The sequence below is a fragment of the Dermacentor variabilis genome, chromosome 10 (assembly GCF_050947875.1).
Source record: "Dermacentor variabilis isolate Ectoservices chromosome 10, ASM5094787v1, whole genome shotgun sequence".
Classification (NCBI taxonomy): Eukaryota; Metazoa; Arthropoda; class Arachnida; order Ixodida; family Ixodidae; genus Dermacentor; species Dermacentor variabilis.
This window is the reverse complement of record NC_134577.1, coordinates 102,764,745-102,781,006: the sequence shown is the minus strand read 5'-3', so window position 1 is coordinate 102,781,006 and position 16,262 is coordinate 102,764,745.

Sequence of the window (16,262 nt, the reverse complement as noted above, 5' to 3'; positions counted from 1 at the left end):
AATGTGCGACTTGGATATCGCAAGCTATGCAGCGCTGAAGTGGTCTACTGGTCTTGCAATGCATATATGCGCCGTGTCTATTCATAAATTTTGCTTAAAAAGAATGTCTACAAGTTCAACACATGAAGTTATTTATGATGCTGCTCTACACACTTAACATTCCCTCATTGCTTAATTATGACAGACATAGCATTTTACATGGAAAAAATACCTTGATATTTGGTGTCAACATTATGAATGCGTACTAGAAGGACACTGCCAGGCAAGCTTTCATCATGATTATTATTACTCTGGTGAGTCGTTTTAGTCAAAGGTGGCAACTCTATTAAGTCCTAAAAGGAAGAGATAGGCGCGCAGTGTGTGTGAATAGTTTGGTACTAATCTCACCGATCTCGGAAATAGGCACCCAGAAACGCATTGGCTGTTACCACGACGGCGCATCGTGTAATATATATACTTCACGAATACCATAACAGCGATCACATGAAAGAAAAATTCGTGTTTAAGATCGATAAGCAACCAAATGCAAGCGATGAAATGTGTCATAGTGACTTTATCAGTAGCTTTTATCTTCGTTATGGTACACCCCTCCGGCAACGGAAGTAAATTCATACTCGAGACACTACAGCTCTGCTTAGGGTGCGTTGACATGGTAAATGCAAACACATTCTGCCTCACCATGTCTCGATCCTGCGTTGTGTAATTATACAAACTGAAAACCATTTGCTTCGTCAGTGCATAAAAGAGAATCTCGCATACCCGCCTCATAAAGAAGATGCCAGAAGCCTCACATGAACACTTGGTATATTCAATATGTGCAACACTACTAATGAATAGGTCTTAGGCATCTTGCAGGCTGCAGCGAACCGGTCCAAAAGGCAAATTTCACTCAAATATTTCACCCGAGCAGCTTCTGTCAGTCCTCCAAACAGATTCATGATGTCTGTTCCTCAAGCAAGAAGCACCAGTAAATTGCTCAAGTGAGTTGAACCTGTAGCTGCTGAAATGGAATAAATATTGGTACATTCCTTCCCGTGTGCTGCCAAACCGCTGTAATCCTCAATCAGTTTTACTTCAAGTTACCGCAACCTAAATTTAACCGGCGAAGAACGGCCTAATTTTGAAAACAGGTTAAAAACGCAAATGGTACTGGCCGAATCTAAACTGCAGTGGTAGTTAAGTCATCGTGTTACAGCCGAGTGTTTCTGTGTGTAAATAGAAAATTCGATACCATACCGTGAACTATTCGTCGTGAGCAAACATGTTTTAGCGGATTAAAATCAAGATCGATGTTGAAGTCATATAAATCCAGCGTTAATTTGGGACACGCATATTGCACCATGGTGGTTATGGAATCTTAACTGGATTCTTATATGCTGTGCATTGCGTCTATGATTTTATTATTCACGTGAGTTACCACTGCAAAGTGTAGATCCGTGCATGAAAAACCCTAATCGGCAGGTCTGAGCTCCCTCGGGTGGCACTATAGCGTTGCCTTTGAGAAATATATTGTCGTCTGCAAAGTAAGCTCCTTCATTACATTTTCGCGAACGAAGACGTCGTAAAATATATATTTGAGAGGCTCGTCATAAGTATACAAGCATTGGGATCCAGAGCGAACAAGTGGAAACACTGCAGAATGTGCCAGGACACCGCCCGAACTGCAGCAGACGACAGGCGCGAATCCGTGCGCTGACGTCATGCGAGCGGCGCTCGCAGCGCCCCTCTAGCTCTTTCTCGGGGCTAATACGAGAAAAAATAATTCTGTTACACGAGAACTCAAATGCAACCCCTTTTCCAGCGTTTCTACCAAACATAGACCGGCCACGGAGCGGCTTGCCCGGTTCCATGCAACACCCCCAGATGGCGCCCGCCTCCCCCTCATTGTCGCCGAAGAGGGCCGAAGAGCGAGCGGTCAAGAGCGGTCCTGTGCACGAGGCTACAGCGACTTCGTTCGTAGCTAAGTACTCTTTTATCTTTATTAGCTAGTGTTTTGAAGTGTTTTTTTTTTTGCATGGAGTAGGGGCGCAAATTTTGAATTCTTGGTAGGAGTAGTAAACGCGTGAGTAAACGTACCGGCTTTGTCTAGGTCTGGCGACTCCCCCGTTAGGCCTAGGTGGTAGGAGGGACCTATTTAATAGGCTTATTTAATTCTTTCAGCTAGCTCTTCGGATTCTTACATGGAGTAGGGAGTGATAATCCTTTATTTTTGTTTGGGATAGTGGTCGAAGTCGGCTTTGCGTGAGTGATTTGGCGAACTTGCTCGTTGGGCCTAGGGACCTAGGGCTAGCGATAAAATCGAAGAATGTGAAGGCCGCGGGGGACGAGGAGCAAGTGCAGTGCGACGAGTGCCTGCGATGGTGCTTCCTCGACGAGACTGAATTCCAGAATTTAGCAGACGCGGAGGGGTCTAGTTTCACGTGCAGGTCGTGCGAGGGCGTCAGGGAAGCCGTCCAAAAACTGGAAGGGAATTGGGCGGCTAAGTTCGAAGAGCTTAAGGCAAACCTGGGGGAGGAGCAGGAGAAGCGGGTAGCACTGCAGGCGAAAGTTGAAAATTTCGTCAAGGTGGAGGCGGCCCAGGCCGCGCAGTTAGTAAGGACTGTGGCCGAGCTTGAGGAAGAGAAAGAAAGAAGCGCCGAACTGAAAAAACGGCTCGACGCACTTGAGACGCGGGCAGCGGAGAATGTTGGGTCAGGACACCAAAGCGGTGGCAAAGACTCAGAAAGTAGGGTAGACCCTACAGGCGAAGTGGGAGGCAGGGAGCCAAAGCAAGCGGTCACCAGCTCGCCGCCGGTGAATCGGCGTAGCTATAGTGAAGCAGCGCAAGACGCCCCGAGTGAGGCGACGCTGCAGCCACAGGAAGCTGGAAAGAGCGACACCTACCTTGAGGCCACGCGGAAAAAGCAGGAGCCCAGGGGACAATGCCCTTTATCGAGTCAGAATCACGCGGAAAAGGACACAGGGAAGCAGGGAGAAGTAGGAGAGAGTGAAAGGGTGATTATCGCTGGCGACTCAAACATGGCTGGGTGCTCAAAAGCAATTGTGGAGAGGGTGAAAGGCGACAAAAGAGTGGCAGTAGGCACATTTCCAGGGCGGACACTGAGTTCTGTCATGGAGCGAGCAAAAGAAAAGCTCACGGAAAATACCCACGTGCGCAACCTTGTCGTAGTAGCAGGTGGGCTGAATTACGTCCTAAACAGGAAAGGGCCAAGCGCTTGGCGAAGGGGGTGGACGACTTGCGCGAGCTATCCCCTCAAGTGCAGATCGTCGTATGCACGGTGCCGGAGGTGCCTGTGCGTGACAGTAACGTACAAAGAGCCGTAATGGCTACCAATGAGGCAATATGGAAAATGAGCCGAGAGAAGTGCTTCGAGGTTGTCGACGTAAACAGGGAAGTAAGAAGTTGTGGTGGTTTTAAACGAGATGAGATCCACTTCAATTACAGGCTAGCACGAGAAGTGGGCTGGCGACTTGGGGGTCGCGCTGTTGCTTTTTTAGGGGGCCCGCGGGCGCTCAGGAGGTCAGAGTAGGTAGTAATGAAGAAGGTCCCCTAGGGGAACATCAGAAGAGCATCGCCATCGATAACAGAAAAAGGAGGAAATCAAGAACAAGAGCTCGCCATGCAACAGGCTACATAAACTCGGACATTTGATATTTATTTCTATCCTCTTTCTCTCCCACTCTCTTCTGGAATCTTTTAATCCCATTCCCCATCCCTATACAGAGTAGCATGCCAGCGGTTATATACGCGCCGGCAAAATTCTCTATTTTTCTAATAAAGAGCTCTCTCTCTCTCTCTCTCTCTACATAAACACGCAGGTCGGCAGAAGAAAGGAAAAGTGGGCAGAGATTGAGGAGCAGTTACATAGAGAACAAATAGGGGTGTATGCGGTTACAGAAACGCACCTTAGATACTAAGAGGAGCCGCCAGTTATTGAGAATTATGTATAGGAAGGGTGCAACGGAACTAAGTCGGAAAGAAAGGGAGGGGGAGTCGGAATGCTCATCCATCAGGAAGCCAGCCAAATGGAAAAGAGTAAATTCACAATGTCAAGAGCATCTTTGGTTATCAGGTACAATGAGTGGGAAAGAAACTTGGCTGGGAGTTACGTATTCGTGGACCGGAAAAAATTGCACAGAGAAGAATAAAGAGTTAGTGGAATGCATAAGCGCTGATATTAAGGGTTTCGGGAATGGTGCTGAGATTGTCCTATTAGATGACATGAATGCCCACATACAGGATATAGATGGCTGTACCGACAATAACGGGAAGTCAATGCTAGACCTTTGCGAGCAAAATAACCTCGTGATCGTGAATACAGAGCCTAAGTGTGAAGGACAGATCACGTGGGAAGTGGGAAACCGGCAATCGACCATTGATTACTGTCTGATGACAGAAGGAATTCATGATAAGTTGAGAGAAATGGTAATCGATGAGGAAGGGTTTAGCAGCATAGGGAGTGACCATAAACGCATCATTTTGAAAATGGGATATGGAGTTCGGAAAGAGAGCAAGGAAAGCACAATGGCCAGTCCAAATTTGAATGCCGAACAAATAGCAAATATAGTCACTAGAGTTGAAGAAGAACTTGGCAAGTGGCCAAATAAGGAGTGGGAATATGGTGAGCTTCTAAGTGTAATAACGACAGGAATACACAAAGAGAAACAACATGCTCGTTCGAAAGGAAAAAAGAAACCGAAAAGCTGGTGGAACAAGGAGATACGAGAAGCGATCGCCGAACGACAGAAGGCATCTCGAGAGCACAGGCAGGCAAAAAAGGCGCAGTTGCCACAGGATGAAGTAACCAGTAAGTGGGAAATATACCGGGAGAAAAAGTCTATGGTTCAAATGCTGGTGCAAGCAAAATTCAAAGGTGAAAGTGAACGTTGGTTGTCAGAAATACATGAGAAAAAGAAGGCCGCACCTAGAATATTTTGGAATCACATAAAATTATTAGGCACGAAGTCAACAACAATACAACAACATATCCTAGACGAAGATGAAAACAGACTGGAAGGAGAAGCGGCAATAAATTGCATCCGAAACGCAACAGCCGAATCCTTCCAAGGCAATGACGAGGTTGTACTTAATGAAAAAAAGAGCATGAAAGAGACCCAAGTGGAAAAGGAGCTGGTGCTGACAAATTTAAACTGGAAGAAAGCGGAAGAGAAAATTCCTAAGCGCACAGTCACAGGGCTAGACGAGGTTCCCGTTAGGCTGATAAATGAACTGGGACCAAAAAGTAAGGAAGCTCTTGTGAAAGCAGTGGAAAAAACTTTAAAAGATAGACGAATACCAGACAGTTGGCGACAAAGTAGAATGAATTTAATTTATAAAGGTAAGGGGGGAAAAGACAGCATTCACTCGTATAGACCGTTGACCATTACATCGGTAATGTACACGCTAGCAATGCAGGCAATCAAATTAAAGCTTCAAGCATGGGCAGAGAATAATGGCATTTTGGGAGAGCTTCAGATTGGCTTTAGAATAGGTAGGCGTTTGGATGATAACTCGTTTGTTCTTACTCAGTGTATCGAAATATCAAAAGCAGAAGGCAGACCGTTGTAACTGGCCTTTTTGGACATTAAAGGAGCATACGACAACGTAGACGGCAACATTTTGTGGGATATTCTGGAAAGGGAAGGCTTAGGTAACGATTGTCTACAGCTTTTGAGAGAGATTTACCTAGAAAATACCGTTTGCGTTGAATGGGAAGGGATGAGAAGCGCGGAGAAAGTTCAAATCAACAAGGGACTGAGGCAGGGGTGCCCTTTATCCCCGCAGCTGTTTATGATGTACATGGTGAGGATGGAGAGGGCGCTAGAAGGAAGTAATATCGGGTTTAATCTCTCATACAAACAGGCAGGTACAGTAATAGAGCAGCAACTCCCAGGTTTATTTTATGCGGACGACATTGTGTTGCTCGCTAACAAGCAAAGTGATTTGCAACGTCTGGCTAATATCTGTGGACAGGAAGGCAACAATTTAGGTTTGAAATTGAGTGTTAGAAAATCAGGTGTTATGGTATTCAATGAAAACAGTGAACAGACAGTGGAGATACAGGGCCAAGAAATACCTCGGGTAACGGAATATAAATACCTTGGTATATGGATAAACAAAGGCAATGGATATATGGAAACACAGGAAAAAACCATAACAGTCAAGGGGAAGAGGAATGCAGCCATAATGAAGCACAGAGCGCTATGGGGATACAATAGGTACGAGGTCCTCCGAGGTATGTGGAAAGGGGTAAAGGTTCCAGGACTTACTTTGGAAATGCGGTTGTTTGCTTTAAATCAGGGGTACAATCAGGGCTCAACGGGAACCAAAGGTCAGTGGGTCGCCTCGCATTGGGCGCTCACGGGAAGACTACAAATGAAGCTGTGCAAGGGGATATGGGCTGGACTAGTTTTGAAGTGAGGGAAGCTCGCAGTAAAATTGAGTATGAAGAACGGCTGAGGAATATGGAAGAAAGTAAATGGGCTGGGAGAGTGTTCAGGTATCTGTACAGGCAAAACATTGATTCACAGAGGAGGAAAAGAACTAGGAAGCTTACCAGCAAGTATGTGGCCTGTGGGGTGGGCAACACAGCAACAAAGAAGGTCAAGCGGAAAGTCAGAGTGGCTGAATTAATCTCATGGGTGGCGGCAATGGAAAAGAAACCTGCCATGAGTAACTACTTAAGAGGAAAAAACGAAATCAGGAAAGAAACCATTTATGATGACTCAAAGGGAAGCTCACTATTTTTCGAAGCGAGATCGGGATGCCTTAGAACACCCACCTATAAAGCGAGATATAAGAAGGAAGAAGAAGCATGTGCTTGCTGCGGTAAAGCTAGGGAAACGACGGAGCATATTTTATTAGAATGTGAGGACGCCTACCCAGCGGTCGATTTAGGCACCACTGGCCTCCTTGAAGCCATTGGGTTCAGCGGGAGCAGTGGTAAAGCAAACAGGTCCGCAATAGACATTAGTAAGAGGCGATTGGATGATTGGTGGAAGAAAAGTAGGGAAACGACAAAAGACGGAGACGTACAAAAACACAGTTCGCAATAGGGGATCAGAAAATTTGGACGTGGTAGTTCATAGTGTTTTTTTTCTTTTCTTTTTTCATTGGTTAACCTAGGTATGATATTAGGCAGCATAGTAGCAAGAGCTTGGTGGCGCTACCCACCGCCCCGTTCTAAAGGGGACGCTCATAACATCCATCCATCCATCCATGTGGCCCACGCAAGAAGCCGCGCGTCTACGAGAAAGCTCCCCTTTCGTTCACAGCGTTCGCCACCAGAGTTCCCCCGTAAACATTACGGTTACATGAAAGAGCGTAAGTTTGGGCATGTTGGTATTACATAACTTTTACGTTTTTAGTACACGAAAAGGGACGAGAGACGGAAGTACCACGCGGACACAGAAGTACGACGCGGACACAGCGCTGTGTACGCGTCGTACTTCTTTATCTCGTCTATTTTCGTGCGCTAAAATCGTTAAAATTACGGTTATATTAGCTGGAGTTGCCGGGAAGTGTGAGAAGCCGTTAGGTATCTTTGAATGCTATCGTGTTCCACTCTTAAAGCCGAAGCTTAAGCCTCCTCCATTTTTTTCTTACAAAGGTCGTTTATGTATATCAGCGGACCCATTTGCGCGTACTGTTAAAGGCGGTGAACGCATGATTAGCAAAAGCTTCTTATCTTTTTGGATATCGCGATTGTGGTACATGTTCATATCAGAAACCGTTAAGGGAATCATATTTGAAGATAACTTCCGTGTGTTTGATTATCCTTGGGCGCTTCTGTTCTAAGATATTCGTAATCAAATTTGACCCTCAGGCGTGGATGTCTACGCAACGTCAAGCGACAGCATGTGTGAGGAAAAGGGCACAAAGGGAGTCATTGCTTGTTTTCGCCAGTTTAGAGCAAGACCACAGCTCTTAACAGTTTCGTTCAGCTTCCAAACCATGTGCCAGAACGATAAGCTACGTCAGAATGGGGGCTTGACGTTGTGTTGATGTCGTCCCTGAATGCGAAAGTCGCTGACTGAGTTTGAAACTTGATGTCGAATATCGCGGAACAGAAATGCTCCTTTAAAATAAAACACAATGAAGTTGTGTTCAAAAACCATTGTCTTAGTGCTTAAAATGTACTCACATGAATCATATTTAGTGCCAGCGAACAAGCAAAGGTGTCCTGTCTATCCTTGATCGCTGGTGCTAAATATACTTTCCATGTCAGTTTACCAACACGCTCAACAAATAGCAACACATCAATCAACCAGCCCAAATGTGTGCTCTTCTGCATATGCCGTAATCTTTATGGCCAATAAAATACGCAAAAAGTTTTTGTTATATGTGTTTAGTGACTGCAGCGAAAGTTTTGTCTGCCAAAGCCCGCTAGCACCTGTTCAAGTAGATCTTCCGTAGCAAACTTTGTGTTTTCATTAAAATATTTGTTAGCTTGACTTTGCATAGTATGTATGAAACGTGCGCGTGCGCGTGTACGAGGGCACCGAGTGCGTTCCCGTCTATTCCTTGGTCCAGTCGTCAGCAGTCACTTCCCCAGAGGTCGAAGTGCGTGAATGCTGTTAGCCTGCAAGCAGCCGTGTGTGCTGTTCGCGTATCTGCACTAAAGAATAGCGAGAATAATTATCTCTTCCTTTGCGCAGAACGGCTAAAGGGTGTTTATTTCTCATGGGTGTTATTGCAGTAAAATGAGCGACTTAAAGAATTAAGGTCACTTTTCATCAGTGTTCGAGGGTCCTGAGTGACACGCCTACTGCACCAATATAAAAAGTTTTTGCAATGATACCATAGTAGTAGCGTTCAGCATACAACGTACGTAGGAGGAGACGGGCCAAGGGCTCTACAACAGTTCAAACGTTATTGTGAAAGAAGCATGGACATTTACACTGCGAACAACACAGAGCAGAAACCTAGAAGGACGATGGCGACACATTAATGTGGGACAGGTTACCATCAAAAATAACCAGGCGTGTCGACGACGGGTAAGCTACGGATGGCGCTTATTTGACAACTCTCGGTTAACTTAAGTAACCTTGTTCATGCGAAGATCTTTCTAATAAATACTTGTCAAGAGGAACCTTTGGCTCGAGGCCAACACCGATGCCGCACAATTCAATACACGCGTAAAGCACTGAAATGCTTTCATAAGGCAACCGGAAGACCTATGCAATGCAATTCGTTGCATTGGAGCTAAATGGTTCAATTCTGGTGACTGGTGGCAGCGGAATCTTGATTTATGTCTCGAGTTTTGGGGGAAAGTAAAAAAAAATTGGGAATTCTCAAGAAAGTTGACCCACGAATGTTACAAATGTATAACTCTGCAAAAAAATTACATATATCGATTCCGTAAACTGCATCCATTACAGCATCTAACACGCTTAAACTTGATGCATGGACACATAGCCAAAGTGAATTGGCTACACTGTTTCAGAGGGCTTTCCAAAAGTACTGCTCACATATTTCATTTCATTTACCTTCACTTTAAAGGCGCGGAGGCATTACGTAAGGGAGGGCTTTAATCCTCCTGGCAATGTCAGAACAAATGACCAGGAGAGGACAAGTAAAAACAAAAAACAGACACAAGCCAGAAACAATTGTGAAAAAAGGAAACATTGTTTTGGCGTATGGACGGGTAGGATCGATAATTAAGCAATGGGGTTATTCAACATCTCGCGGAACGGCTTAGGGCCTGTGCATGAGACCGTGCTTTTTGGCAGGCTGTTCCAATGGGTTATTGCGTCAGGGAATAAGGAAGTGTCCATAGAAGATGATCGGGGGATAAAGCGTGCAATGGGGCGACTGTGGCTTAGGCGGGCATATGTACGTAAGGGTGGATTTAACAACGAATGCCTGGAGTACGGATGGTAGTAAAAGGTGTTAAGCAAGTAGAGACGAGAGATGATGCGGTGGAAGGTAAAAGATGGTAGTTCAAGTGTACGTCTTCATAATCAGAATCAGTTTGATACGTAACAAAAATGGGGATAATTATATGATAAGCATATACGGAAGGAGGTCCAGTAGTTTGAAACTAAAGTGAAACCTCTTTGAATGATGACTAGAATAATTAATACAAACAACAATGGCAACATGTAAAATTTGCGTTTTAAGGATAAAAAATAAAAGTTTTTAGGAGACAAGGCGTAAATGAACAGAAAAGCAATAGATGAATTTAATAAACAGTAACAAGGCTTCGCATTGTTCAACGAAAGGTGAAACGACAAAGGGAGCTTTAGAACAAAAAGTAAATAATAAAAAATGAGCCAAATATAGAAACAAAGTTAAAATTAAATCTACACACTTACTACACTCAAATAGGAAAGTCAGAGGACGCTAAAAGAAAGTGCTTGAGTTCTGTACGAAATTTATGAGCTTTGAACAATTTTAAAGGGAATGGTAATGTGTTCCTGAGAGGTAGAGCTGAAAAGTGTAATGACTGCTCAAAATATTTGGTACGAACGAAGGGCAAAGTGAAGTTCATATTGCCTGCAAATCTAGTATTCTTTATATTAGTTATTGATGTCTTTCGTATGATGGTTACTGGAATGTTATTGTTTAATGCCCTAAAAATAAATATGGCCAGGATATATTTAACAAGATCAGTCACATTCACATTATTGTGTGCATGTAACAGCTATTTGCGCTAATGCTACGAACATGAAAATGTTATTAGGCAAATAGCTCGATTCTGAATGACTTGCAACGAAGTTAGGTGACTGTTATAGGTGTTTCACCATGAATCAGTGTTATAGTTAATATGAGAAGGAACAAGAAGCATAATAAAGAGACGTAGGAGTGGAAAATGATAAATACGGTCTTGCTTTGACGAAAACGCGTATTCTGAAACACACGGACAACGCGGGAGTGATATACAAGACACCATGCAAGGAGTGTGCCGTGTCGCACAGCGGCGAGAGCGGAAATTTTAAACGGCGCTGGAAACAGCACATGAATGACGTCGCCAAGTGCCACACAACCGCGAACGTCCTAGCGGAACATCACTAACTAACCGGACACATCATCGTCTGGGACTAGGCAGCCATCATCGTAAAAGAGAAACACTTATCCGCCCATTTGTTTTTAAAATAATTTTACATCCAATCAACCTTACGCAGGATAAACAGGACGCGGGGTTGTCTTCCCGAGATATACACCCGAACGCTGCGCCACCTCACCAATAAATAGCCGCGCGCCCATGCTTATATCTTCGTTGTGATCAAGGGACCCATACAGCACCCGAACCGTCTGTTCTTTAATTTTCTTTTATTCTTGGCGAGTGCACGTTTTTTGGGACCAATATGTTTCCTCGTCAGACGAGTTTTCGTCGAACATTTGACAATAGCTTTAGCCTGTGGACAGGAAGGCAAAGCATGATTTCTAAGGCTAGCTTGAACGCGGTGGCTTCAGCGTCCCGGCAAGTCTGGCTGCCGGCATACCGCGCGCCGGCTGGCCCGTAGCCGCTTTGCAGCGGCGTATGGACGCCACGGATAGCAGATTGTTTGCGCGTTGAAGAAAACGTTGAAGTGATCTCAACAGAATGTATTCTGTAAACGTCAGCAGTTCTTGAAGAGCCATTCGCTACGGCTTCGAAGTGAAAGGCTTAGGTCACCATCGCCACCATGTTGATAATTGAAAGTCGCTAGTCGAAAGCATTCATCATAATGCGGATTTATATTCACAGGTCTGTGTATAGTTGCCGTGCCTGTCAGGTGACTACACCCAAACAATATTCCGTCAAAATTTGTTGCTGCATAACGTATAATAGAGAATCACTCCCTGGCACTACCACCCAGGAAGAAACACAATGGCTATATAAGAAGGTTGCACCGTATATGTATGTAGGTAGCTGGAGTAGTGTGTGTGTATTCGTCGTGTGTTGTGGTTGCTCTGATCTGTGCAGTAAAGTATGTTGTGTTACTCTGTCGTTACTCGAGCAGTGTTGTGTTCCCGTGTAGTCCATATCATAATAAGCCATAATAAGCGAAGCAACTGACCACGGCGGCGGTCAGACCGGTGACGCACCAGAGGATGAGAAGAATTTCTGGATCCGGACAGGCCGCCATTGGAATCTGAACCTGGCGACGTTTAACGCTAGAACGTTATCTAGTGAGGCGAGTCTAGCAGTGTTGTTGGAGGAATTCGAGGGCAGTAAATGAAATATAATAGGGCTCACTGAAGTTAGGAGGTCAAATGAAGCATATACAGTGCTAAAGAGCGGGCACATCCTGAGCTACCGGTGCTTAGCGGAGAGAAGAGAACTAGGAGGCGCATTCCTGATTAATAAGAATATAGCTGGTAACATAGAGGAATTCTGTAGCATTAACGAGAGGGTGGAAGGTCTTGTTGTGAAACTTAATAAGAGGTACAAATTGAAGGTCGCACAGGTCTACGCCCTTACATCCAGTCATGAATAACCAGGAAGTCCAAAGCTTCCATGAAGACGTGGAATCCGCGATGAGTAAAGTCAAAACAATACACAATATACTGATGGGCGACTTCAATGCCAAGGTAAGCAAGAAGCAGGCTAGAGACAAGTCAGTGGGGGAATATGGCACAGGCACTAGGAATAGCAGGGGAAAGTTAGTAGAATTTGCATAACTGAATAATATGCGGATAATGAATACCTTCTTCCGCAAGCGGGATAGCCGAAAGTGGACGTGGAGGAGCCCGATTGGCGAGACTGGAAATGAAATAGACTTCATATTCTGCGCTAACCCTGGCATCATACAAGATGTGGACGTGCTCGGCAAGCTGCGCTGCAGTGACCATAGGATGGTAAGAACTCGAATTAGCCTAGACTTGAGGAGAGAACGGAAGGAACTGGTGCATCAGAAGCCGATCAATGAGTTAGCGGTAACAGGAAAAATAGAGGAATTCCGGTACAAGCTGCTGAACAGGTATACGGCTTTAGGTCAGGAAGAGGACCTTAGTGTTGAAACAATGAACGACAATCTTATGGGCATCGTCAAGGAGTGTGCGATAGAAGTCGGTGGTAACTCCGTTAGACAGCATACCAGTAAGCTATCGCAGGATACGAAAGATCTGATCAAGAAACGCCAATGTATGAAAGCATCTAACCCTACAGCTGGAATAGAACTGGCAGAACTTTCCAAGTTAATCAACAAGCGTAAGGCAGCTGACATAAGGAAGTATAATATGGATAGAATTGAACATGCTCTCCGGAACGGAGGAAGCCTAAAAGCAGTGATGAAGAAACTAGGAATTAGCAATAATCAGATATATGCTTAAAATATAAAGCCGGCAATTTGATTACTAATATGCAGGAGAGAGTTCAAGTGGCAGAGGAGTTCTATAGAGATTTATACAGTACCAGTGGCACCCACGACGATAGTGGAAGAGAGAATAGCCTAGAGAAACTTGAAATCCCGCAAGTAACGTCGGAAGAAGTAAAGAAAGCCTTGGGAGCTATGCAAAGGGGGAAAGCAGCTGGGGTGGATCAGGTAACAGCAGTTACGTTGAAGGACGGTGGGGAGATTGTTCTAGAAAAACTGGCCACCTTGTATACATAATGCCTCATGACCTCGAGCGTACCGCAATCTTGCAAGAACGCTAATATTATCCTAATCCATAAGAAAGGGGACGCCAAAGACTTGAAAAATTATAGACCGATGAGCTTACTGTCCGTTGCCTAAAAGTATTTACTAAGGTAATTGCAAATAGAATCAGGAACACCTTAGAGTTCCGTCAAACAAAAGACCAGGCAGGATTCCGTAAAGGCTACTCAACAATAGACCATATTCACACTATCAATCAGGTGATAGAGAAATGTGCGGAATATAACCAACCCCTATATATAGCTTTCATTGATTACGAGAAAGCGTTTGATTCTGTCGAAACCTCAGCAGTCATGGAGGCACTGCGGAATCAGGGTGTAGACGAGGCGTATATAAAGATAATGAAAGATATCTATAGCGGCTCCACAGCCACCGTAGTCCTCCATAACGAAAGCAACAAAATCCCAATAAACAAAGGCGTCAGGCAGGGGGATACGATCCATCCAATGCCCTTCACAGCGTGTTTACAGGAGGTATTCAGAGACGTGGATTGGGAAGAATTGGGGATAAAAGTTAATGGAGATTACCTTAGTAACTCGCGATTCGCTGATGATATTGCCTTGCTTAGTAACTCAGGGGACCAACTGCAATGCATACTCACTGACCTGGAGAGGCAAAGCAGAACGGTGGGTCTCAAAATTAATCTGCAGAAAACTAAGGTAATGTTTAACAGTCTCGGAAGAGAACAGCAGTTTGCGATAGGTAGCGAGGCACTGGAAGTGGTAGGGGAATACATCTATTTAGGACAGGTAGTGACTGCTGATCCGAATCATGAGAGTGAAAAAATCAGATAAATAATAATGGGCTGGGGTGCGTTTGGCAGGCATTCTCAGATCATGAAAAGCAGGTTGCCATTATCCCTCAAGAGAAAAGTGTGTAACAGCTGTGTCTCACCAGTACTCACGTACGGGGCAGAAACCTGGAGACTTACGAAAAGGGTTCTACTTAAATTGAGGACGACGCAACGCGCCATGGAAAAAAGAATGATAGGTGTAACGTTAAGGGATAAGAAAACAGCACATTGGGAGAGGGAACAAACGCGCATTAATGATATCTTAGTTGAAATGAAGAAAAAGAAATGGGGCATGGGCAGCACATATATTAAGGAGGGAGATAACCGATGGTCATTAAAGGTTACGGACTGAATTCCAAGGAAAGGTAAGCGTAGCAGGGGGCGGCAGCAAGTTAGGTGGGCAGTTAGGAAGTTTATAGGGACAACATGGCCACAATTTGTACATGACCGGGATAGTTGGAGAAGTATGGGAGAGGCATTTGCCTTGCAGTGGGCGTAACCAAGCTGCTGATGGTGATGATTAGCATGAAAAATCCAAAATTTCATTTTTGTATTTAGTTTGGCGTTATCTGCACAGAGTTCGAGAACTTATGTAGGGAATTTGAATCCTTGTGATTATTTGTCTTTGTTATCGTGAATCTCTTTCTCCCTCTCTTTTTTTAGGCTACAAAAATAACTCTCGGTGCTTTTTCACTGAAAATAAATTTAGTGATCGAGGCCAGCGGGTTTCATCTCGCTCGAGCTGCCTCACGCAGCAGCACCCGGAGCCCTGTATGCCGCGCAAGTCCAGCGCTCCAGCGTTGTGCGCGACGCGGTGCGTATTATCAGGCATGCTACTGGGCCCTGGCTCCCAGAGGCACTGCATTTTGAAGATGGTCTGTGTGTTTTAATAGCGGAGCTATTCTAAGTCGAGCCTTCACCGTCCGGCGTCCTGTGCCACGCATGGGGGCGAGGGCCGGGCACAGGCCGGGGGAGGGGAGGAAAGGGGTATAGGAGCAGGTGTTTCGCCGGCGCGCGTCCTTTCGCCGCATGGATTCCGCTTGGCGCGAGTGACAGCGGCAGCTCGCACGATTGCGGCTGCGCCGACGTCGCGTAAATCCCGAGCATCGAGAACGAGAAGCGCAAGCGAAGCGCCAGCGGAGTGAAGCCGCTACCGGCGGGGTTCGAAAACGGGAAGCGCAAGCCAAGCGCTGGACGAGGCAAGCCAAGTAGGAGGCCGAGCAGAGATGTGGACGCAGAGATGTTCCTCCCACGGAGGGTGTAGGTGAACGGTTCAAGAGAGAATTCCTCGACCGCGTGTGCGGCCACAGCTGCAAAGTGTGCGATGGACTGTGGTTTCATCACAACCTCACGCAACTGAAGAGGGCGCATAATCCGTTACCAAAGCTCGAAGCTAGCAAAACGACAACGAGACAAAAGACTTTCATTAAAATTGCGCTTAACACGAGTTCAAACTTGCGAAAACGACCCCTAGGTTCGCACTTTTCACAGCTTTGAATGCGTAAAACTGGCTTTACGTTTTTTTTTCATCAAATATTATTCTTGTAGTCTTGCGATGCACAATAAGCTAGAAAAGGCGCACCTTTTTCCTGATGTGCACTAATTGCAGCAACACCAACAACTACAAAAGAAAGCGTTCCACGTGTTTCGTCGCAACGGTTCGGCACCCGGTTCTCCTATAGACGCATACGCCGGTCGTATTTTGTGCCTTTCGAAGCAAACAATTTACATCTTCTCCAGATAAAGAAAAGTAAAAAACAGCGCACGCGTTCCTTCGTTCCGGCCTCCAATAACGCCGTGGAACTTTTTGTGCTTCCGGCGCTAACGCTCCCACAAAACTTGCGCCGGCGCCACCTCCACTGCTTTTGCACGTCTATGCTTC